The sequence below is a fragment of the Dermacentor albipictus genome, chromosome 4, assembly GCF_038994185.2.
Source record: "Dermacentor albipictus isolate Rhodes 1998 colony chromosome 4, USDA_Dalb.pri_finalv2, whole genome shotgun sequence".
Lineage (NCBI taxonomy): Eukaryota > Metazoa > Arthropoda > Arachnida > Ixodida > Ixodidae > Dermacentor > Dermacentor albipictus.
This window is the reverse complement of record NC_091824.1, coordinates 3,072,645-3,098,657: the sequence shown is the minus strand read 5'-3', so window position 1 is coordinate 3,098,657 and position 26,013 is coordinate 3,072,645. Positions and strand designations below refer to the sequence as shown.

The 26,013-nt window shown below is 46.1% G+C and overlaps 1 protein-coding gene and 1 pseudogene across 6 annotated transcripts in view; both read right to left on the bottom strand.

Moving 5' to 3' along the window:
* Positions 1-26,013, bottom strand: part of LOC139059016 (nuclear factor related to kappa-B-binding protein) — a 617,245-nt gene that overhangs the window by 242,509 nt on the left and 348,723 nt on the right. The gene's annotated exons all lie outside the window — the stretch shown is intronic.
* LOC139059437 (uncharacterized) lies at positions 518-19,481 on the bottom strand (annotated as a pseudogene).

Below are 26,013 nucleotides of genomic sequence, written 5' to 3'. Positions count from 1 at the left end.
CGCCGCACCCAGGATGGCGAGCCCTTGAATTGCGCCCTCGTCAGTCCAGAGGCGCGCGCGATCTCTACCACTTTAAAACGGATGGATTCAGCAGTCACAGGCTCCCGTACGAAATCCGCAACCTTGTTTTCCAGTTCTGGATACGCTGCAGTCCACCCACGAAATGAAGTTTTTTTTTGGTTGCTGCAAGCAACCAAAAGCTGCTTCTGCTTCAGCCAGTACCGAATGCTTTTTTACGACCCTCCTAATTCGCGCTGTGCCGCCAGGTTGCCGTTAGCTTCCGTGTACTCGATCGCCTTTTTCTTGAAGGCGAAGGTGAATTGCCGTCGGCTTCCGCTCATTTTTAAACAAAATGCGAAACAATGCAAACGCAAAATGACGGTGGATGGATGGATGGATGATTGAGGCTCAACCCTTTGAATCTGGCGGCGGCGGCGCACGCCACCTAGCCTTTGATGGTTCTATATGCGTGCATACCTATGTATTTACTCCTTTACTTTTGCGTTGATATTATCCATCAATCAGATAGTCTCCGTTTAGTTATTTCTACCTGTTCAATGTCTATTCTACTTTCAGTCTTTAAAACCCAAAGCTTTGAATATTTCCCCGTTAGATTCAACTGCAGGGTGAAGTTGTTTACAAGCAAGTATCAGGTGTTAAGCCGTTTCCTCCCCCTCTCCACACGCCTCGCACACCAAATCTATCTACTGGTATCTGGCTCGGTACATTTTAGACCGCAGTACACCTGTCCTGGCTTCAAACAACAATGAGCTTCCCTTAGAGTTATCGTAAATATTTTCTTTGGTTATTTCTTGCTTAAACGTCCTGTATGTCTCCAATGCCGATTTGGTTTGCACCTCTGTACTCCACATACCCCTCTATGTCTCCTTAACCTTTTTCTTGACAGAAGATTCCTTACTTGTCCCCCCAAAACTGCCCAAGTATTTGCTTGTCAATTTTCTAGTTCACTTCCTCCACCTCGTGTCAACATTCCTCGTGTATAAGTAACTGAAAACCTTCCTAGTTCACCGAATTTCACCCATTTTTCTCAATCGCTCCTCAAATGCTATCTTGCTACTAGCCTCTCTACCGTCGAAAGAAGACCATCCCAGATCCCCCTGCACTCCAAGATTTGGTGTCTTGCCATGTGCTCCCAGAGCGAGCCTACCCACACCACGTTGCCTAATTTCCAACTGTTGCCGGGTCTCTGCTCTAATACATAGAACTGCATTGGGAAAAGTCAGGCCTGGAACCATTACCCCCTTCCATATCCCTCGTACTACCTCGTACCTATTGTAGTTCCACAGTGCCCTACTCTTCATAATCGCTGCACTTCTGTTACCTTTAGTCGTTAGATATTTTTCGTACTCTGTCAGATACTCAATGCCATTATTTATCCACACCTCAAGGTACTTGTATTTATTTGTACTTGTACTACTGGTACTTGTATTTATCAGTGCTACAATGTCGCCACGCCACGCCACGCCGCGCTGCTGCTGATGGCGATGGCAGCTGTTTACTTCATCCGCCCATTGTTGCAAGACTTCCGTAGTTTTTCCGCCAATGTACGGTATATTAGTCGAGGGTCGACTTTTCGCGATGGTTTTTTGAAAAAAAGTTCGACCTATATTCCAGTTTTTACGGTAGATCAGTTTTATGAAGATGTTGAATTAGCGATGAGAAAAGTGCAAACGTGGAATACAGTAGTAATGGGGGACTTCAATGCAAAAATGGGGAAAAAGCAGGCGGGTGAACAGGCAATTGGCAACCACGGTGTCAATTCTAGAAATGCTAGAAGCGAGATGCTAGTAGAATTCGCAGAAAGGAATTAGCTGAGAATAATGAACACTTTTTTCAAAAAACGTAGCGACAGAAAATGGACCTGGAAAAGCCCTAATGGTGAAACAAGAAATGAAATTGATTTCACACTTTCTGCCGATCCCAGCATAGTGCAGGATGTTCAAGTAATAGGTAGGGTAAAATGTAGTGATTGTAGCTTAGTGAGGGCCAGGATCCACCTCAATTTAAACAGAGAAAGAGTAAAATTGGTCAAGAATAAGCAGGTCAACTTAGAGGCAGTAAGGGTGAAAGCAGACAAATTTAGGCTGGTACTTGCAAACAAATGTGCAGCCTTGGAACAGAGATGATGATGATGACATAAAGGTAATGAATGAAACCGTAACGAGCCTGGCTTCAAAGGCAGTGATTGAGGTGGGAGGCAAGGCACCAAGGCAACCAGTAGGCAAGCTTTCCCAAGTAACAAAGGACGTAATAAAGAAACGACAAAGAATGAAAGTGTCCAAGAATGAAAGTGTCCACCTCAAGAGATAAGATAGAATTTGCAGAATTGTCAAAACTGATCAACAAGGCGAAAATAAGTGATATTCGAAACTATAACGTGAGAAAGACTGAAGAAGCCATAAAAAACGGACGCAGCCTGAAATCAGTGAAGAGGAAACTTGGCATAGGACAAACCAAGATGTATGCGCTAAAAGATAAGCAGGGTAATATCATCAGCAATCTGGAAGATATAGTAAAAGCAGCGGAAGAATTCTATTCTGACCTTTACAGTACCCAGACAACTCAGAAGCTCTCTATTCAAAACAATAATGAACAGTATACAGAAACTCCTCCTTGTTGTGTCGGCAGCGGCAGGCAAGCGGGGGGCCCCGACCAGCAAACGCGCGCGAGCGCCGGCGCAGTCAAGGAGACTTGGAGCTAACTGCTCCCGATGAAAACCGGAACGAAGACTCGGCCGACCAGCGGCCGTTTATTATTAAAAAGGACTTCACATGCCAGATGACACCTCCCAATTGGTCCAATGTTCATCACATGACAGAAGGGGGGTGCGCCATCTAGCTAAACAACTACAAAACATACATGTACGATGACACAGAGATCTGACAGGGGGCGACACTATACTACACTCCTATAAATAGAGATGAGGTCAGAAAGGCCTTGCAAGGCATGAAATGAGGAAAAGCGGCAGGAGAGGATGGAATAACAGTTGATTTAATCCAAGATGGAGGAGACATAATGCTAGGAAAACTGGCGGCTCTCTATACGAAGTGTCAATCAACTGCAAGGGTGCCAGAAAACTGAAAGAATGCAAACATTATACTAATCCACAAAAAGGGCGACATTAAAGAACTAAAAAATTATAGGCCCATTAGCTTACTCCCAGTATTAAATAAAATATTTACAAAAATAATTTCCAACAGATTAAGGACAACACTGGTATTTAGTCAACCAAAGGAGCAGGCTGGCTTCAGGAAAAGTTACTCTACAATGGATCACATCCATGTCATTAACCAGTTTATCAAGAAATCCGCAGAGTACAATAAACCTCTCTATATGGCTTCCATAGATTACGAAAAAGCATTTGATTCGGTAGAGATACCAGCAGTCATAAAGGGATTGCGTAATAAAGGAGTACAGACCGCTTACGTAAATACCAAAAAAAATATCTAGAAAGATTCCACAGCCACCTTAATTCTACACAAGAAAAGTAGGAAGATACCTATAAAGAAAGGAGTCAGACAAGGAGACACAATCTCTCCAATGCTATTCACTGCGTGCTTAGAAGAAGTATTCAAGCTATTAAACTGGGAAGGCTTAGGAGTAAGGACCAACGGCGAATACCTCAACAAACTTCGATTTGCCGATGACATTGTTCTATTCAGCAACAATGCAGACGAGTTACAACAAATGATTGAGGACCTTAACAGGGAGAGTGTAAGAATGGAGATGAAGATTCATATGCAGAAGACAAAGGTAATAATAAATAACTGGGCAAGGGAACAAGATTTCAAGATCGCAGGTCAGCCTCTAGAGTCTGTGGAGGAGTACGTTTACCTAGGTCAACTAATCACAGGGAACCCGGACCATGAGAAGGAAATTCACACAAGAATAAAAATGGGTTGGATCACATACGGCAGACATCGCGAGCTCCTGGATGGGAGCTTACCGTTATCATTGAAAAGGAAAGTATAGAATCAGTGCATTTTACCGGTGCTGACATATGGCGCAGAGACTTCGAGACTGACAAAGAAACTTGAGAACAAGTAAAGGACCGCACAAAGAGCGATGGATGCTAGGCATAACTTTAAGAGACAGAAAGAGAGCAGTTTGGGTCAGAGAGCAAACGGGTACAGCTGCTGTTCTAATTGACATTAACAGAAAAAAATGAAGCTGGGCAGGTCACGTAATGTGCAGGTTAGATAACTGCTTAAAGAAATGGGTGCCAGAGAAGGGAAGCGCAGTCGAGGATGGCTGAAGACTAGGTGGGGCGATGAAATTAGGAAATTTGCTGGTGCTATTTGGAGTCGGTTGGCGCAGGACAGGGGTAATTGGAGATCGCAGGGAAAAGCCTTCGTTTGGCAGTGGACATGAATAGGTTGATGATAATAATGATGATGATGATAATGAACCTCGGCCAATTAAACCTAGATCCTAATGTGCTTAATTAGATTCAAGCTTTCCTTTCTAATTGTACTCAGTTTGTTTCTGCTAATACTGTTGATTCCCCAGTCCAACCAGTGCTATCAGGTGTTCCCCAGGGGTCTGTATTGCGACACTTACTTTTCTTAATTTTCATGAATGATCTACCTAATAACATTTCATCAAAGGTTTGCCTATTTGTAGATGACTGTGTAATTTACCAGAAAATAGATAACCAAGACGATGTTGCCTTACTCCAGACCGATTTAAATAGCACACTTGCCTGGTGCCAAATGTGGAACATAAAATTTAACATTTCAAAATGCAAATAAATGTGCACATCTCGCACCTCATTAGTATGTCCACACTACCATCTTGCTAATATGTCTCTTGAGTTTGTTTCAGCTTACAAATATCTTGGTGTTCAAATTTGTAGTAACCTCTCATGGAAGCATCATGTAAGGTGCATCATCGCCAAAGCTAACTGTTCCCTTGAGTACTTTCGAAGAAACTTCTAGATGGCACCCGCATCAGTTGAAAAGCTTCTTTACACCACTTGCATCCATCTGTCACTTGAATACGCATAATCTATTTTGGACCCGGTAGTACTACACTGATAAACAAACTTGAAAGAGTGCAGAATCGTTCCATTCACTTCATCTTATCCAATTACGAACACACAGCCAGTGTTACCCTGATGGTCACTGCTTAACCTTCCAGAACGTACCATTCATTGTAACATAGCCCGGCTCACTTTTTTTTATATAAAATTTGCTATCACAACAATAATCTTCGTGAACAGTTCAGTAAAACCTCCCTTTATATTAGTTAGAATTGACTGCCTCCAAGAAGGTGATGTTCCTCGTTGTAGAACTGTGACCATATCACATGCATTTTTACCTCGAACCACCTACGAATGGAATCAGCTGCCACAAGCAGCTACTGCTATTACGGATACATAGTGTTTTAAGAGCTTTTTGAATAAGATGCTTAACACTGCTTAACTATTTGGACTCAATTTGTTCTTCTGTTTTAGCCTTTTACTTTTAGATCTTGAAATTACTCTGCTTTTTCTTTGAGGTGTTGTTGTGCACCATATTTTATAACCTTTGAGAGGGTCAAGCATTGTTATTGCCTCACATGGCCCATCGCATTGTGGCAGAAGTATTAAACTTGAATTGAATTATGGGGCTGTATGTACCAAAACCCTACTCAGATTATGAGGCCATAGTGGCGGACTCATAATTTTGACACCGTGATGTTCTTTAACGTTCCCCAAAATCTAAGTGCATGTGGGTTTTCTATTTCGCCCCCGTCAAATAGGGCTGCTGCGGTTGGGATCAAATCCACGGCCACTAGCGATGCCATAGCCACAAAGCTACTGCGGCGGCCACAGAAGCATTGATTTGACGATGAACCACTTTCGTAGTGTCGTCTGGACCCTGCGGTGCGCTTAAATTAATGTGGCTCTGTTTCTCTGCGCTCTGTGTAAGTTGTCCGCTTGACATACTTGCATGGCATTTGTTTTTCAGAAATAGCAGCAACGTACTATAGCGTACCTTGAACTTGAGCTTATCCTGTTTCCCCGCAACACCTATCGTATAGTAGCGGAGTTTCCTTGCCTTCTCAAGTCACCTCCCCATCTCCTGTATGGGAACTGCCTCTTCTCCTCCCTCTCCTTCTTCTCCTCTCAATCTGTGTCCCTTCTGGTCTAGCACATTGGTGCTAGGCCAGCATGGACGCAGGACCATCACTGTCAACATGTCTTGCGCTCGATGCTTTTGCGCATTACAGGCGTTCCTGCCGCTTTTCCTGCTGTCAACCACATCCTTGCCTCCGGGTGAACCCGAATGCCCGTTCAGCCCGATGCCATCAATGCCGCACTGCTATCAATCACACCACACCAACCGTACTGCTCCGCTTGTCATCTCAGTCTTCTGTGCATTATCCAAGTCTACGATGATGACACTAACGACAAGTGATATAAAAAGCTGCTAGCGTGACAGTTTCTTCAGTTGGCACAGGACCATCGCTGTCAACACATGCCACGCTCCACGCTTTTGCGCATTACAGGTGTTCCTGCTGCTTTTCCTGCTGTCACCCACATCCTTGCCTCCTGGTGAACCCAAACCTTCCAGCCCGATGCCATCAACGCCGCACTGGTATCAACTGCACCACGCCGACCGTACTGCTCCGTTTGTCATCTCCGTCTTCTGCGCGTTATCCAAGTCCACGATGACGCCACCGACCACAAGTGATATAAGAAGCTGCCAGCATGACAGTTTCTTCAGTGGGCACAGGACCATCACTGTCAACATGTCTCACGCTCCGCGCTTTTGCGCATTACAGGCGTGTAACATTTTTTTCTATGTATGCCAGAAGGAGTGACGACAGTTTCCTATTATTGTTCCCGTGCCCACGAGTGTACCGTGATGTTGCTGTTGATTGTTTTTCATTGGGTTTTTTACTGCTATGATCTGGTGATATTGAGTCGAACCCAGGACCCCCGACTCATTCTCAGTTTTTGGCTGAACTACACTCCTTGCCTGATGAGCCAGGCGAGCAGATGAAGGTCATATTTCATATTCTAAAAGATTTTCAGGCTCGATCCGTGCAAGCAGCAAAAAGCCAGTCCCATATGGTCACTGACATTAAAGCCATCAAAGCCAGTAAAAAAAATATTGAAATCAAAATTGGCACTATTGAAAAAAGACCAGATGACCTAGAAGATAAAACGAACTCACTTTACCAAATTGATCACGAAATAGCCACCACCCAAACCTCAGTACAGTCAATCAATTCTGCTTCTTTGCAATCACGACAGCCGAACTTGAAGATCAATCAAGACTCTGCAACTTTATTTTTTATGGGTTAGATGACTGTAGTATAGTGTCGCCCCCTGTCAGATCTCTGTGTCATCGCACATGTATGTTTTGTAGTTGTTTAGCTAGATGGCGCCCCCCCCCCCTTCTGTCATGTGACGAGCTTGGACCAATCAGGAGGTGTCATCTGGTGTGTGAAGCCTTTATTAGCAATAAACGGCCGCGGGTCGGCTGAGTCTTCGTTCCGGTTTTCATCGGGAGCAGTTAGCTCCGAGTCTCCTTCACTGCGCCGGCGCTCGCGTGCGTTCGCTGGCCGGGGGCCCCCCACTTGCCTGCCGCTGCCGACACAACATCTTTTGGCGACGAGGATGGGATTCCCACTGCGGTTCCGACTGAAGCCCCGGGAAACCAATGAGCTTCGTAAGTGAAGCGTCCCTTCCTGTATCTGCACGGCAGGCAAACGCCTCCGACGCACTTGCCGTCGCGAGGCTTCCTAGCCTAGGCCTTCTCGCCCCCCTCTGTTCCGCATTGCTCCATTATACTCGAGCTCCGGCTTGTCTTCTGCACTATCCCCCGCACGCTACCCTGCATGGCTTTTATGGCAAACCTTCCCGTTTTTCTTGAAGTGCCCGGGCCACCGTTAATTCCATGCTATCGATGGAAAAAAAATTTTCAGGCCCACCTTGAAGCGGCCGGCGGTGGCGACTGGACGGACACGTGACGAGCGTCCGCGCTCGTCAGCGCTCTCGGGCGTGAAGGACAACGAAAGTACTTTGCAGACGAGGAGCAGGAAGCAGCAAGGCAGTCGACCGGCGCAGCGTCATCGTCCAGTGATGCGGTCCCGCCAGCGTCAGAGTTCCAGAAACTCTTGCAGCGGCTTGACCGGCTGTTCGCCCCGTCAACAAATGTTCTGGCGGAAAGGCACGAATTCACCAGTCGAAAGCAGTTCGAGGGAGAAGGATTCCTGGAATTCGTGACCGCATTGAAGGAGAAGGTGGTACAGTGTAACTTCGGCACAACCTTTGAGTGCGTCCGAGACCAAATAATACATGGGGTAGCGAACGCCAGCGTTCGCAAAAAGTTATTGGCTCATGGCGAAACCCTGTCCCTGGACAAGGCAGAAGAAATTGGACGCTCGTTAGAAGCCTTGCATCGAGCGAACCGCATGTTCGGCTCCGAAAATGTACGAAGAATCGAGGCATCTCAACTTGGCGTTCCGTCGACGGGCCACGATGGCCGACTTCTTCCGGGGGGGCGCCAAGATGGCCGACGTAGTCCGGGAGGCCGCCAAGAGGGCCGACTTCTTCCGAGAGGCTGCCAAGAGAGCCGACATTTCGCACATGGCTCCTCCGGGAACCGTAGTGCATGCGATCGGTGTGGCAGCACGAAAGATGTTGCAACGTACAGGAATTGTCCTGCAAGGAACTGGCGGTGCAACGCCTGCCACACTTTGGGCCATTTTGCATCAGTATGCCGAAAAACCCGTACTGTTCAACACGTCTATTCCGCAGAAACGCTGTCTTCAACTTCCGCAGGGCAGCCGTCCGCATCTGTCTTGATGGTAAGCGTTTTTGAAACTAAAGATTTGGAAGTTCCAGTCGTAGTTATTGGCGTCTCCATGCGACTGCCGGTGGATACGGGAGTGTCTGTCTCATTCATGACGGCCGAAGATTTTGGAAAGCACTTTAGTCGACAGCACAGACTGTCACAAACAACAGTGGACTTGAAAAATTTCTCCAAGCAACCCATCGACATTCAAGGCCTGTTTCAAGCCACTGTCCAGTTTTTTCAAAGGTCATGCTCCGTCACGTTCCACGTAACGACTACAGGAACATCACTGCTGGGTTTAGACGCCATCCAATGCTTGGGCATACAGATCGACGGTACGTCGCTGACATGTCGTCTACCATCGCTTCCTTCAGTACAGAGCACCACAGGTGTGCCTCCGGGTTTTGATCACCTCTTCAGTGACGAGTTGAGTTTCGTAAACAACCTTGTGCACCGAATTCATCGGCAGCAAGATGCGAAACCAGTATCTTCAAAGTTGCGCAGACTACCCCTGGCTCTCCGTGACCAGGTTACAAATGAATTGCGACGTCTCGAGGACTGCGACGTCATCGAGCGCGTCGAGGCTTCTGAGTGGGTGTCTCCACTCGTGGTGGTGCGCAAGAAGGATGGAACCATGCGGCTCTGTGTAGATCTACGGGAACAGGACAGTCTTGTGCCTCACGTTCAAGAAAGGGTCTTGCAGAAACAGTGGCAGACTAAACAGTACGTAGACAAACGTAGAGGTGCTCAGGCAACTCATATCAAAGTGGGAGACACCGTCAGAATAAGATTTAACAGGAAAGGATTTTTTAAGTACAGTAAACCTCGTAAAGTCAAGGCCCAGATAGGACCATCTACTTTTCTACTCAGTGATGGGAAGACGTGAAGACGTGGCATGTGTCTAAGTTAACCCTAGTGATGAAGGATCCAGCAGGTAGTACATTGTGTACAAGTGATAAAGATTTTTTGTACTCGTATTCAAACCTGGATAGTCATTCCGATGACTCGTCTGTAGTGACATCGTCCTTTCATAAGCTTCAGTTAAGTAGTCCGTCTGACTGTATCACTTCCGAGTTTACACAGTCAGCAGTCGTCTCTGATTCCGTGGGGGAATCGGTAGCCTCCCAGGACTTGTTGGGACGTCGAAAGGAGCTTCCTGGGCAACCCTCTCCAGCTTTGAGCAACAAGCACATTCAATTGTCCAACCAGAGGGGGGGAAATAGTAGTGGGACGACTAGGTCTTTAAAGTCGACCGATACGCGTCGCAACCCCCAAAGTTATTCTGAGGTACGCACGCGTCCTCGTGACAGAAAACGGCCTCCGTGGCTCGATGATTTTGTTTCTATAGTGTAGAGCGTTTTTCCGTCTTCGAAATGCCACGGCTAGGGGCCTCGACGTGACATTCAAGAGACAGTTCACATGTTTCATTCACACAGGTATAAAATGTGTTCCTTGTTGCGGTGCAGTGAGTCTTGTGCCGTGTTCCTTGTCAGATTTTGTTTTGAGTGACTGCCTGTGTTTTGGTGCCCCAAGTCTGGTGCGCGTGTGGACTTGGGCGGGAACGAACTGAATCTGTTGTGGACTTAAGTGCGTGCTTTGTGTGCGACTGGTGCACGTGTGTGAAGGTGGGGGGGAACGAACTGAAATTGCCTTTGGACTTAAGCGCGCGTCTTGTGTGCTCGTTTCACTGTATGCTTGCTTTGTTTCCAGGGGGGGATGATGTAGTATACTGTCACCCCCTGTCAGATCTCTGTGTCATCGTACATGTATGTTTTGTAGTTGTTTAGCTAGATGCCCCCCCCCCTCTTCTGTCATGTGATGAGCTTGGACCAATCAGGAGGTGTCATCTGGCGTGTGAAGCCTTTATTAGCAATAAACGGCTGCAGGTCGGCTGAGTCTTCGTTCCGGTTTTCATCGGGAGCAGTTAGCTCCGAGTCTCCTTTACTGCGCCAGCGCTTGCGCGCGTTCGCTGGCCGGGATCCCCCCACTTGCCTGCCGCTGCCGACACAACAATGACAACCGGGAATCAAGAGCTGAGTCGGAAGAAAAAATAAATGTAGTTTTGGCTGACACATTTGACATTCTTCCGGATTCAGCTATTGAACGTGCTCATCGCCTAGGTCAATATTCGCCAGGAAAATGACGTCCAATAATTGTAAAATTTACTAACTTTAGGATAAATGAGCTAGTCCTCTCTGCCCGAAAAAAGCTAAAGGGCAAGAACGTCACAGTTACTGAAGATTACTCACCTGCTACACGTCACGCTCGAAAAAAATTAACTGAGTTTGCCAAAAGTGAATCTGACAGAGGTCCGTATCAACTCCGATATAACAAATTACTAATTAATAAGAACGGCTACACATATGATCCCGAATCTAACTGCGTTAACGAGCATGCGAAGCAACAACCGTCAGGTGATAATCATCCTATTAACTCTGTAAAACAGCACGCGCAGAAACTGCCCTCAGCTGATAATCCCATCAGTTTGGCTCACGGCAGTCCGTATGAACGCACGAGGGGATGTAGACGTTATTTTTCGCAGATAATGGTGGATCTACACGATGGACGAAATCCGTCTTTTTCGCGATGGACAGTGCATCACATCATGTGACTATGCATCACGGATTTGTGCCGACCGCGCGTCGTCCGCGACCCCCACGGACGGAAAATGCCGAGCTATTTTTCGCATCCCCATTTCGGGGGTCAAATGCTGCGGATTTAGCCTAGTATGCTCTACAGTCTGGCAACAAGCGCGGCTTTGGGATCTTTCTGAAACAGCTTCATCGCTGATGACACCATTCGTGTCTGTTCGCGCGCGTGCGCGACTCGCACAAGAGCGACTGAAATGAACCTGAGTGACGAGGCAACTTTCGTCTTCTTACATCTCGTGGAGCAGTTCCCCACGTTGTGGGACATGACTCTCACCGATTACGCGGACACGAGAGCGTAACAAGACCTTTTTTGATGAAACAAGCACTCGTCATCATCCAATTCGGACAAAACAACAGCCATTGCGGCCAAACATCGTTTCCTTTTAATCTCCATTTTCATTCAGAGTGAAAAAAACTTATGACAAAGTCTTTGTTACACCTATGGCACCATCTAGAGTGAGTAGAAACAAGCAATCATATTAACTTACGGCCACTGACATCCGCCCGGGCCGCCGCAACATCATCAAGGCCATGTTCAGCCAATACAGCCACTCTAAGCCTACACACCGAGAATCTGAGTATCTCTTTCGGAAACGGTGCCCACTCATCACGAATACATTGCTGTCGAAGCTTCTGAACACAAATTTAGACCAAATACAAGCCTCAATTTGAAAGTTACGGGCCACACAGTGGACGACGACAACTTGACAGGTTCGAGGCGGACGGCAGTCGCTTCGGGCGGTACCACCATCTTTATTTTTCCGGTGTGGTCGTCTGCTCAGTCTGTCCATTGTCTGGATGCGGTTCGGACGGGTGGTGGAATAAGCATCCGCGGCACAGATTTGCGCGGAGCCGTCCGTCGTGTGGATACACCATAACCGTTCTTTTTACTACATCTGCAGTATCATCAGCAAACGTGACTGCCTTAACTCCGCCATCGACACCAGCAGTGCTGATATCATAGTACTAACTGAAACCTGGTTGCGTCCTGAAATTCGAGACCACAAACTTTTTCTTATCGCAAATAATTTCTCTATCTATCGCTGCGATCGCACTGGGCAACAAGGAAGAGGCGTACTGCTCGCTATCACGAAAAATTATGCTTCACAGTGTATCCACGTCAACATCCCTTTAGAAACTGTCTGGACATGCGTCTCCCTAAATCATAAGAAAGTTATTATTGGGGTCTGTTATTGGCCCCCTACCTATACACAGAACTTCGTAAATGAATTACACAATGTTGTAAACATCGTTTCATCCCGTTACCCAAACTGCCCATTACTTTTGCTTGGTGATTTTAATATGCCAAACATAACCTGGTCTAACACTGTCCCCACGATACACCCACCTTCCACGCTAGCTAAAGAATTCTTAGAAATGTGCTGAGTTTTTTCTTTCGAACAGCTTGTGACTGAACCGACTAGAACCACAGACTCTGTTGCTAATACCCTTGACCTCGTTCTCGCTTCGCAGCTGACCTAGTTTCCAACATCACTCACGCTCCAGGAATGAGCGACCACTCTTTCCTCTTTTTTCACTTAAATCTCGCAAAACCTAAATATGTCAAAAGATCTCTAACCATCCGTAATTACAATAAAGCAGACTTTGACATGATTAATAGAGAATTATGTTCATTCCTTGATGTTTTCCTCCACGACCTCGACAGTCGTACAGTAGAAACTAACTGGGCAATCTTCGTAGAAGAAGTTACTTACCTAACCAACAAATACATTCCCATTCACATTGTAACTAACAAACTGGACGCTCCCTGGTATAATGTTCATATAAGGTGCTTATCAAATAAAAAGAGTCGACTGTACAGGTCAGCAAAGTTTTCCTCGAGTGAAGCTCGTTGGAGTACCTACCGAATGGCTTCAAGCGAATATGTATCAGTGCTAAGAAACGCCAGAAAGAACTTTTTATGTCACACGCTGCCATCCATGTTAACAAATGATACCAAGAAATTCTGGGGCGTTATTAACCAAAAAGATGATGGCACCATAACTCTTGTAGATAACTCTGGGAATGCCATACCCTGTGATCATATCACGCTCGTCTGCAATGAAACATTTATCCAAAACTTTTCTGGTTTCCCCACCCACTCCACCTTGTTATGATTACCAGGCTATGTTTCCAATTACAATTGAACTATGTGGCGTCGAAACCATGATTAAATTGTTGCGCTTCTCCTCTGCCCCTGGCCATAACCTAATTTCGGTGAAATTTTTTTCACAGCACTGTTGTTTATTCATCTATTTTAATAGCAAAACTTTTTCAACAATCGCTTGACAAAGGATACCTGCCCCTCGATTGGAAAGTCGGTAAGGCGATTCCACTTTATAAATCAGGTGACAAGCATTCTTCTCTCAATTATCCGCCTATTCCAATAACCAGTATCCCATGCAAAATATTAGAACATATCCTATATTCACAGCATGCTAACTTTCTTGAGTGAAGCTCATTTTTTTTCAAGTTCACAGCATGGCTTTCGAAAAACATATTCTTGTGAAATGCAGCTGGCTTCCTTCATACATAAGCTAAACCAAATTCTTGATACGCCGCATCCATCTGGGTCCCTCATCATGAAAACCAATACATTCACTAGAAATGGTCCAAAATAACTTGGTTCGCTTCATTCTTTCCAACTATAACAGGACCGCTAGCATATCTTCAATAAAAATCAAGCCTTAATCTAGCATCCCTAGCCTCACATTGCAAAGCATTTTGTATCTGTCTGTTTCATAAGATGTTTCATCATCCACATTTGCGTAGCAAATTAATCCCCTCCCCCATGTCACCTATCATTGCCATTAGATCATGCCTACAAGGTGGGTGTCCCATTTTGCAGAACTAACGCTTTCTTTCAGTCATTTATACCTCGTACAGCAGCAGAGTGGAATCACCTTCCTGCAATGACAGCAACCATCAAAGATTATCAGCTTTTCAAGAACGCTTTAGCTAATATTGTATGAGTAGACACACCTGGTAACTTTTTATTGCAATACTGCTATTCCTTGTATCACATTTTATATTTTTTATTGTTTTGTATGCCAGTAACCACTCCCCTCTCCAATGCCAATGGCCCTGAGGGTACACGAAATGAATAAATAAATAAGTAAATTGTAATGGGTGCACTGAACAGTTCCGAGGGTAACGTCTCTTCGTAACCGAGGAGGCAGGTGACGCAGAGCAGGAACAGCTGGTTGCCCAAACGGCTCACATTTGTGCCAAGCACTGGCGATCCGGCTGGCCCACTGGTTGCACAGCAGGCATGGAAGAGACGATCTGGCTGGCCTTGTTTTTGTGCTCTTCTTCTTCATTATAAAATAAATAAATAAATAAAATAAAGGGAAGTGCTGCAGTTTTTGCAACGCTTCTGGGGGTATTCATGGTTAATTACAGCTGTCAAGCGGCTAATGTGGCGATGGCCAGGGAGCTCCAGAGGGCATTGTGCACATTCGACGGGGTGGGGTGAAAACGAGTTTCTCCTGGTGCCTTTCCTCTCTTACTCGCGCTGTCATCTATACACACTCTGAACCACCTCCCAACGTGGCGTGCGAGACAGCAGCAGCTACAGCAGCCCACAGCAGCAGCAGCAGTGAGAAAGTCAAAGGAAGAGGCAACGAAAGTTTCGCTTTAATAAATAAATAAATAAATAAATAAATAAATAAATAAATAAATAAATAAATAAATAAATAAATAAATAAATAAACAAGTGGTCAAAGTGGATCTCAAACTCGGTAAGTTCGAGATAGCCCCTGAACTTGTCCACTACCCACACTATTGCAAGGCCCTCCCACTCCTGGACACTATAACCAATTTCAGCCTCTGTTAGAACTCTGCTAATGAACAAAACAGGCTGCAGTCCATGAGGGCTGTTTCAATTTTCAGAAAACACCGCAGTGTAAAGTTTATGGCAAACGAAGGGTTAGTGCCAATATTGTGGACAGAAACAGATTTAAAGTGTTGAAAGGTTCAGAAATAGTTCCAGCATTGGAGCAAGGTTCTTCATAAACAATTATTGTGGTTGCACTATTTATTTATTTATTTACAAATACTGCTGTCTCAGATTTGAGACATAGCAGGAGTGGGTAAGTACATCAAGACAACATACAATCAACATGTCACATGTAAACGAACTTCATCTACAAAACGCTCATGTGGCAACTCTTGGAGATGAGTGTGTAGGTTATTCCAAAATTCAATGGTAAATGGCAAGAAAAAAAATTTGAAGCTATCTAAGTGAGCTCGAAAGGGAACAATATTAAAAAAATTGGCTCTTTGTTACATGTGCAGAGGAGCTAACAAATGTCACGTCGACAATGACATAAGCACATACAATTTTAATCTAACAGCTTTCTTCTGCACAGCCTCAAGCTTTGATACATCAGATACGCAGTTAGGTGACCAGACAACAGATGCATATTCTAGAGTGGGCCTCACGAGGGATTTGTAAGCTGCTAGTTTGCATTCCTTGGTTGCTATTTTTAGTATTCTTTTTAAATATCCAAGTCGCTTTAGTGCCCTGGAACAAATTAAGTCGATGTGCTTGTGCCATTTTAAGTTGGAAGAAAAACTTACACCAAGATATTTGAACTCGGTGACATAAAGTCAAATCTTCTCATCATTATTGTGGGCGAATTTCATGGTTCCTCTTTGTTCGAAAAGCTTATAGATAGCATTTTGTCAAAGTTAATTTCTATTTGCCAGGTCTTGCTCCAGTTGCCGAAGGCATTGAACGTGTTATTCAGCATCTGCTGGGCATTGACACTGGTGATGTTAGAGTACAAGACACAGTAGACTGCGTACAAGAGGAACTTAACAGCACTGTTAGTAACAACACTCTCAACATCATTAATGTAAATGATGAATAAAAGCGGTCCTAACACGGAACCCTGTGGGACGCTAGAGGAAATACCGATTGAAGATGAGTGCTCCTGATTAAATTAGACAAACTGGGACTGCAGATGCAAGCAAATGGTTGCCGTGTATACCTCTGAAAATAGCGTCAAGTTTCATAAGTAACTTAGCATGACATACCTTGTCAAATGCTTTGGAGTAGTCAACGAAAATGGCGTCAATCTGGCCACGATTATTAACTGTAGTGCCAACATTGTGAGTGAATTCAATTAGTTGCGTAACCATGGAGAAACCCGATCTAAAACCATGCTGATGATGTCAAAGAATGTTGTTATCGTGGAGATACTTATGCTTACGAACTATGTGTTCTGATAGTTTACAACAAGTATATAATAACGAGATTGGTCTATATTTGGAAATTGTTTGCCTATGGCCAGATTTGCGTATTGGTACAACTTTAGCAACCTTCCAGACACTGGGAATAATTTGTGATTCGCCAAATTTTTGAAAGATGATGAAAGACGACAGTCAGATACCATGCACAGTATTCCGAGTATCTCTTTAAAAACATGTTTGGAATGTTATCTGGTCCTGCACTTCTACTAGTATCAATATTTAACAAGATATTGTGAACTCCGCTGAGCGTTATCTAAAGTTTTAGAAAACATGCTGAAGCACTACCACAGTAAAAAGTAGGGATAATGCCGTTATCTTCAACAAAAACAAATTTAAATTATGTATTGAATGTTTCAGAGAGTGTTGCTATAGTAGTAGTCTCTAGCATGCTGTATTTTAGTCTTAAGAATGTTTATAAGTGATGTTAGCATCGAGTTTTCTCAGACATTCTGAGTGCGAGAGCCACGGCGAAAGCGTTTTATCCGGCGAATCAATTGTATAATCTCTCTAGTATACCATGGGTGCTTCAGTTCTCGCTTTACACACTTTTTTGGTATGCAATTAGCTATGCACTCTTTGACAATGTTGTGACACATTTCAACTAACAAGTCAATGCCTAAGGCATCACTCGAAAACACAAACTCATCAAAGTGTGATGCAAGCGAGGCGACGATAGAATTGTCAGCTCGAGAAAAGTCATGGACAGTACTATATGTTGGTTTATTGGGCCCTAGAGCAACGTCTAGATGGAAAATTACCACCTTGTGATTGGAGACGCCCTCAACAACGTCACATTCGCTATACAGGAGCCCATCACTCAGGAAGACCAAATCCAAAATAGCAGATTCTCCGGTGCACGAGCTAACGACCTGTGTTAAATTATATGACACAGCAAGATTGATTAGAGTGTCGCAGATGGCTCGATCAAGTCCAGTAGAAGAGAGAGAACACCAGTCAATGTAAGGGGCATTAAAATCGCCACATATTATTTGGCTTTTTGTAGCCCGTTCACTGCAATATAATCCGTAACAGCGTAGATTGAATTGACATCGTCTGGCGGTCGGTATACAGTGCAAATCACAATAGAAAAGCCACCAAAGTCAATTTTGAACCAAACCGATTCGCTGTCAAGAAGCTCCAGTAGTACGGTATATTTAATATCTTCAGAAATAAAAAGCGTTATGTCACTACCGTGACCAACAGTCCTGTCATTTCTCAATACTGAGCCATGAGAAGAAAGGGACTGATTGTATTCCAGAATTTAGATGAATTTTCCATTATGATTGTTTTCAGAGTGGTATGATAATAAATGATTGTAGCAACATGCACCTTACTCTCTGTTGCTTTAAGTGAGTTACCGTATTTACTCGCATAATGATTGCACTTGTCAAAAAAATTGACGTAAATTCAGGGGTGCGATCATTGCACGAGTTAAATTTCCCATGAAAAGAAAATTTTCTTTTGTCATTCCGCATTTGCTGTGGGATGACCACAGGTCAATAAATAGGCGGCTGCCACTGTATGTAGTGCGGGACACCAAAACAAGAATGGCAGCCGGCGGAGCAAGCCGAACGCACTGAACACGATTTTTTTTCTTCTCGTGAATACGTTACGTGCATTGAAACAGTTTCTTTCGTATCAGTAATGAATAATATCTTTACATTGGCAAGTTTGTGGCAATAACGTAGCCATGTCCACTTTGGGGGGACAGAAACAGGTGGGTGCACTTAGCTGCCAGTAACATAGAAACACATGGCAGGCATGCTGTGGAAACTGCGGCATTTGTCTTCACTACTATCCTAATACAGCACGTTTCCGCTCAGGGTGGGCAAAAATCTTAGCTGTGTTACAAGCGTTGGCAGATGCATAGGGTACACTCCTAACGTATCAATGTAAACGTGGCTACTATCGTTGCTGCTCGCGATTTGCTGTGTGCCCACGAGTGCAGATGAGAAGAATCGAAAGGTGCCTTTTTTGTTGTTGTTGTTGACCACAACCATTATAAAGCCTATACATAATAAAAGCAAGTTTGGTTGCAGCTTTCTTTTTTGTCATGGAAGTACGGAAAGTGATGGAAGGAATGAAATGCGGCATCTGCTTAAGAATGTTTGGTGCATGCAGACCACCTGGTTTGTCTTGAAGAGTCGTTCGCATAGCATTCGACAGATGGTAAGCACGATCATTATTAGCTAGACTTGGCACATGACATATCGCTGCGGCAAGTTCAGGGTGCGATCATTACACAGGAAATAAAAAAATCCAATTTTGACAACAATATTCAGGGGTGCGATCACTACGCGAGTTGCGATCATTCTGCAAGTAAATACGGTATTAATGAAACTTGGCAGCTATCACAGAGCTCCTGTTACGGCACAATTGCATAGAATTGACACATTTTGGGGGAACAAACTTTGATACACATTTCTTCACAACAGTGTTGCACCATTCTACTAGTGAGTCAACATCACAAATGTCACTCATGAACAAAAACTCATCTTAAGATGATAAAATTATGCACATTGACACGTGTATTCTATACAGATAATGACAATATGAACATTAACGGATTTCGTCTAGTGGGTCAGTGGGATTCGGTGAGGACGAAGAAGACGTGTCTCTGTCCTGTTTGTTTTTGAATAGGTTGTCCTACTGTTATTGAAGAAGAACGTCTCCCAGTCTTCTATCCGCGTTGTACTGCGACACTGCTGAAGGGCGGGGTACTGACTATGCCTGATGCTCCGGAGTCCTTCTTGGAGTCGTTCATCTAGCCCAGACACATTATCACCAGTTACGACGCCCGTGCATCGCTTAAGCCATCGACTGCTAAGCCTAACCACAGAGTTCTCCCCTGTTCAACCACCTCTCCCGAGGAGCTCCACAAATCTCGCAATGGCCGAAACCAGACAACTGCAAGCACTCCAAAGCAGCCAGTTTTCCAGTCCACAACCAGTAACCGTTCTGCATCCTCTGGTTCCCGATCGCTATCGCAGTGCAGTCTACGAACACACTGCAGACTGGCTTGACAAGTATGAACGTGTCGCACAGATTAACCAGTGGACTGAGCAGCAAAAGCTCCCCCACGCATATTTCACCCTTGACGACAGTGGCCATACTTGGTACAAGAACCACGAAGCTAGTCTAATGACATGGAACGATTTTCGTCGGAAAATCACAGACACTTTTGCGAGTGCCGGCTGACGCGACCACGCCCAGCAGATGATAGAGCTACGGATACAACAACCTAACGAGTCGGTTACGATGTTCGCCGAGGACGTGGCCCGCCTCTTTCGTAGAGCTGACCCGAACATGACTGAAGAAAGAAAGTTGCGCTACCTCATGCGAGGTGTAAAAGAGCATTTGTTCGCGGGGCTTGCATGGAATCCGCCAGTCACCGTCGCTGACTTCATCAAATAGGCTACGGCTATTGAGCGGGCCCTTCATCAAAGATGCAGGCAGTACGATCGACTGTCCACCAGCACCACAATCAATGCTGCCGCAGTGACTGGCGAGTATCAGAAGCCCTTGCGTGAATATGTCAGAGAACTCATTAGAGAGGAAATTCAAAGATCCTGACACCGACAGTGGATAGACCCATAGTGTCAATTGCCAGAGTGGTGTGCGACGAAATCGGGCAGGCGCTCCCAGCAGCCGATCTTCAAGATCACCAGCGTCCCATGACTTACACCGCTGCTGTCCGATGCCCCCCAACCGTTACAACCACACCGCCATACCACCAGACTCCGACAGTCGCTCCTTGGTCGCCACCGCAAGAGGAGGCTTCGAGGCGCGTACCCGTTATGCCGCTACAGTCATACCACCAGCCGCTGTTCACTGTGCCTTGGTCAACGCTGCAAAACGACACTACGGGACGGCCGCAATTTCGGAGAGCTGACGGATGGCGCACCGTTGATAGGCACCCACTCTGTTTTCCCTGCGGAGGCGCCAGCCACATTTCGCATCATTGCTGGCATCGCGACATACCATTTTGACCCTATCGTCCATGGTCCTATGGTCGACATGCACATGCGGCAAGCGGCATGCGGCAGGAGTTTGACATGACTGTCATGTACAAGTCAGGGAAACGAGATGCGGATGCTGACTTCCTGTCTCGATCGCTGATAGAGTCATCTGCTCCACCCAAAGAAGACTCAGCGTTTCCTTGTGTTCTGGACAAATCCACGATCATGCAACAGCAATGGAACGACCCTGAGTAGCTTGAACTCATCAATTACTTAGAGGGCAGATCTGCAAAACCACCTAGAGCTTCCGCAAGAGGACTGTCGTCATTTCGTTTGCGGGCCAAAGTCATATACAAAAGAAACTTTTATTTGACCGGGTCCCCCAATCTGCTCGTCATTCCTTCAGCTCTTCGTACGGATGTACTTCAAGCCTGTCACAACGAAGTGACTTCTGGTCACTTAGACTACACAAGAACGTTGGCCAGAGTGCAGCAGAGGTACTGCTGGCTGAGACTTACCGCCGCCGTGAAACATCCCGTTCGTACTTGCCTCGACTGCCAGAGGCGCAAGTTGCCTCCGTCGAAACCAGCCGGCCTCCTACAACCCGTCCAGGTTCCTCGAAGACCATTTGATCAAATTGGAATGGATATATTGGGCCCAGTTCCTACTTATACTGCAGGAAATCGCTTTGTTATCGTCACAACCGACTATCTCGCACGTTACGCTGAAACAAAGGCAATTCAGAGAAGCACAGCAGCCAAGTTGGCACGCTTTTTCATTTAGCATGTTGTGTTGCGACACGGCGCACCAATCGTCATAATAACAGACCGAGGACCACCTTCATGGCCGCACTTTTAGATCACGTCTCGCTGCTAAGTGGAACGGCTCATCGGAAGTCAACTGCCTACCATCCACAAACCAATGGATTAACAGAACACCTAAACAAAACAATTGAAGACATGCTCTCAATGTACGTGGATGTTGAACATAAGAATTGGGATGACATCCTACCTCATACCACCTTTGCATACAACACGGCCAAACAAGAGACGATGCGCATGACTCCGTTCACCCTTGTTTACGGAGGGGATGTACGAACGATGTTGGATGCAATGCTTCCACACGATTTTGACGACACTGACACAGATGCCGATGTGTTTACGCAACACGCAGAAGAGGCTCAGCAGCTCATGTGCTTGCGGATCTGCCAGCAGCAAGACTACGACGCAGGGCGTTATGACCTTCACCGTAGAATAGTAACCTATAACGTTGGCGACAGTGTGTGGGTTTGGACACCCATACAAAAACGAGGCCTCTCCGAGAAGCTGTTAAGACGATACTTCGGACCATATCGAGTATTGCGCCAACTCAGTGATGTCACATACGAGGTCGTTCCTGATACAGCCACTGACTGATTTTCTGGACTCCAAAAATTCGGACATGCTCGATTACTCAGTCTGCTTCGTGCCATTCTCTCCATACACCATAATGTATAACAACTGCCGAAAGTTCAGACATCTTGCAACCTTTCTTCTTTTATTTATTTATTTATTTATTTATTTTATTTATCTTTTATTTTTCAGACACTCCTTGAGCCAACTCGATTGAGAGCACCATGCACCAACTCTGACCGGTGCATGGTTCAACTTGCTGAACGCCATTTTTGTTTTGAACGAAGCCTCCGTGCTGCCCCACGAAGTGGTGCTACTGCAACTCCCCGGTCATCATCATCGTTTCTGCCTGGTTCAATAAAGTGTCTCTACAGCAGTTCCAGTTTCAGGTTTCAGCTTCGTAAGCCATGTCAAGACAATCCAGCAGCTGATTTGTTTCTTTGATGATGATGACGTGTGGTGTTTTATGGCGCAAGGGCCAGGTTTGGCCAAAGAGCGCCAATTTGTTTGTTTGCGCACGATGCTGCGAGCAGGCCATGTTTTTCGTTTGTATGACTGGTGTCGGCATGGTAGCGTTTGCTTTGTGTGCTGTGTGGAAGTTCCGATGATCCAACGCGGCCATACGGAAACATCGCATCAAGTGCCTAATGGCGCCGGCAGTGCCCCCCAGACTGCGCTAGGGAATGCAAGCATGCGGGTGCCGGGAGGCCTAGGATTTGTCGACTTCTGATGTGCTCCTTACTTATGCGGAAAATGTTCTGCCAAGACCTGCGCATAGTTGCATTGCGATTCTGGACACTGTCTCATTTGACAGTTTCACACGGGCTGACACTGCTGTACTGACAGGCGTAGAAGTCAATGATGGCGAGATCATTCGTCAGGTTTCTGCTGCACCGCCGTACGATGACTCCAAGTTGGAAGATGACGCACCACGTGCTACGCTGCCATCGCATGTGGAGCGTGTACAAGCAGTGACTGTGCTTTCAGCTGCCTATAGTGACCGTATGACCCTCTCTGAGATTCAGGCTTATCTGATTGCGCGTAAACGGAACAGCGGGCAACGGCGTGTTCACGATTTTTTCAAGCCTACTGCCGAGCCCGAATAAGTGCGCGGAAATAAAGGATTTCATATCTTTTTCTTAATCTGCTTTTCCGGACACCTGTTTATTCGGACATTTCCGCAGTCCCCGTGAGGTCTAAATAAATGGTCGGTGACTGTAGTCCCAATTGTACGCGGCGCCGCACACACCGTCCTGAACTTGTGCATGTTGTCTGCATGAAGCCGTATGTGAACGATTAACTATGCGAGAGACCCTTACTTCCGCAAGTGACACTTCTGGTCTTGCATCTGGGCAATGCCCTCTTAGGGAGGGACAAATGACGCGTGTATTCTATACAGATGATGACGATAAGAACATTAACGGACTTCATCTAGAGGGTCAGTGGGATTCGGTGAGGACGAAGAAGGCGTGTATCTGTCCTGTTTGTTTTTGAACAGGTTGTCCTGCTGTTATTGAAGACTGTCTCCCAGTCTTCTATCTGCGTTGTACTGCGACAATATATTTACAGTAAAACCTCACTATAACTGTAACGTGCCAAGGGAGACGACGCTTACAGCAGCATGGTCAGTGCAGGAAAGAACCAAGGTTTATAGAGAGCGTGGCTTATAAAGACATGAATGCAGCGCACTGTACACACTGCGCATCACCGATGCGGATCCGTGCTGATATAATCAGTACACGTGTCCGATACAATAACAAACTGGGATATAACAAACTAATGGATATAATGAAGCAATCGTGACTCCCCTTGAAATTTCAATAGATGCCTATGTATTGAAAACCTCGCTTTAACAAACGTAAAATTTTCTCGCAATGGGTATAATGACCCTTCCTTTTGAGCGCAGCTCTTTGGCACCCATTCCTGCATTTCGCGGCGCCGTCATTCCTCGCCATAACCAGCTCCGTAGCCAGAGCCAACGTGATGCTCTAGCTGCACGCACTCCTGGCACCATCTCTCGCGCAGAACGGGAGCCTTGCTCTCTTTGCTCTTCCTCCAACGCCGACCATGTGTGGTGGCAACCAGAGCGCCGGTTCGGTGGCGGCTGATCTGGATGATGTGCCGCTGCCCAAGCTGAAACACATAGCCGCTACCGTTCGCCACTGCGTGTACCCCTTCACCCCCTCCTCTCCTCCGATGCGGCGACCACGCGAGAGCATGCGGTGTTCTCCAGTTGCAGAAGCGTCGGCTTGGTATCAGTGGATCACGGTGCGCACTTCCCAAGCTGAAACGCAAAGCCACCTTCATTTGACTCACTAGAGGCATCAGTCAGTCGCTGCCATCTCTTCACTGCGACACCTTTCTATGCACCTACATACTGCCTCCCGCAACCTCTCAATAAGCGAGGTAGCTCTGCCAAGCTACCCTCCATTTGCGGCAGCTGGTGCAAAATGTTCCACACCAGACAGACTGTCCGAGGCTCACACACGGTTTGTATTATAACATAATCCATCTGCCTACATAAGTAGTTTATTCTCAGCCAGTTATTTCTGAGCCATGAGCGAGGCAACCGGTGGAAGTCCTTCGTCTGCCACTGCTGCTAAATGAGCTGCCCGAGCAGAGGCCCAGCACCGTCGCCGCCAGAATGCAGAGGTGCGCTACACCAAACCAGGCATTGGTGCAGCAAGTCTAGCATATATTCATTTATTTCTCCGGCCATAAAGCTACCTTCATGACAATCAAGAACTGGGAGTGGAGTGTTTCTTGAAGAAGTGAAGAATAAAAAGTTGTTACTGTACATACATGTCTTGCTCGAATTATTTGCCTCAGTATATAGAAAAGCCGAAACAGCTGAAGAGCTGCGCTCAAATTTCGCATTAGAAAGTAACGTAATCGTCAGCAATTTTTTTTTTCCCACAACGAGCATTTACTGATTATTTTGCTAGCCGTCAGGTGAATGTCTTATAGCGTGCGACGTTCGCGTCTCCCGGCCTGCCCTTTCCCATGGAACTGGTGGACCCACCCACTCTTTCGCTGCATGCGTGGAGCGGTGCCAACTGCAGTTTTGTTGTTGCTTGTTGTTGCCTCCGTGCGCACCAACAATATCAGTGTTTCTATCGGTTCGTTTGGGCGAGTTCTCACCACCACAAAGGGGATGGACAACGGCAATTGGAAGCGCAAAACAATATCAATCGAGCAGAAGGTGGCTATGCTGAAAGATGTAGAGTCCAGCATGAAGAAGAAAAAGTGGCCAAAGGTTTCGGCATAGCGTTCAGCGCACTTTAGCGTTTAGCGACAGACAGAAGCTGCGAGCCAGAGCTTTCGAAGCTGTAGAGAAGGCGGTCTTCAAGTGGTTTTTGGACGCAAGAGCAAGCGGTACTCCTGTGAGTGGGGCACTGTTGCAGCGCAAAATGAGGGGCTTGAAGTGCATCATGGGGAACGGCGATTTTGTGGCGAGTGTTGGCTGGCTGCAGCGTTTCAAGGAGCATCACAAAATCGTCGGCAGGGCTGTCAGCGGGGAAGTGCAGTCTGTTGATCGCGAAGCTGCAGTGGCGTGGGTGGAGACAAACGTTGGACAGCTGCTATAAAAATACAGTACGAAGGATTTGTTCAACGCGAATGAGACAGCCCTGTTCAACCAGATGCTGCCGCAAAAAACTTTGGCTATCAAAGGTGAATGCTGCCAGGGCGGTAAGCAGAGCAAGGTCCGCATTACCGTGCCGCTTTGTGGCAACATGGATGGATTGGAAAAAGTGCCAGCCATCGTGGTTGGCAAAAGTGCATTACCACAATGCTTCAAAGGCAAACGAATGCTCCAAGTGAGTTATGTGTCCAACCGTAAGGCTTGAATGACGAGAGAAATTTTCGCACAATGGTTGTGGCAGTGGGACGAGCGGCTGGGCAAGCTGAACCGGTAGATATGCTTCGTACTGGACAAATGCACGGC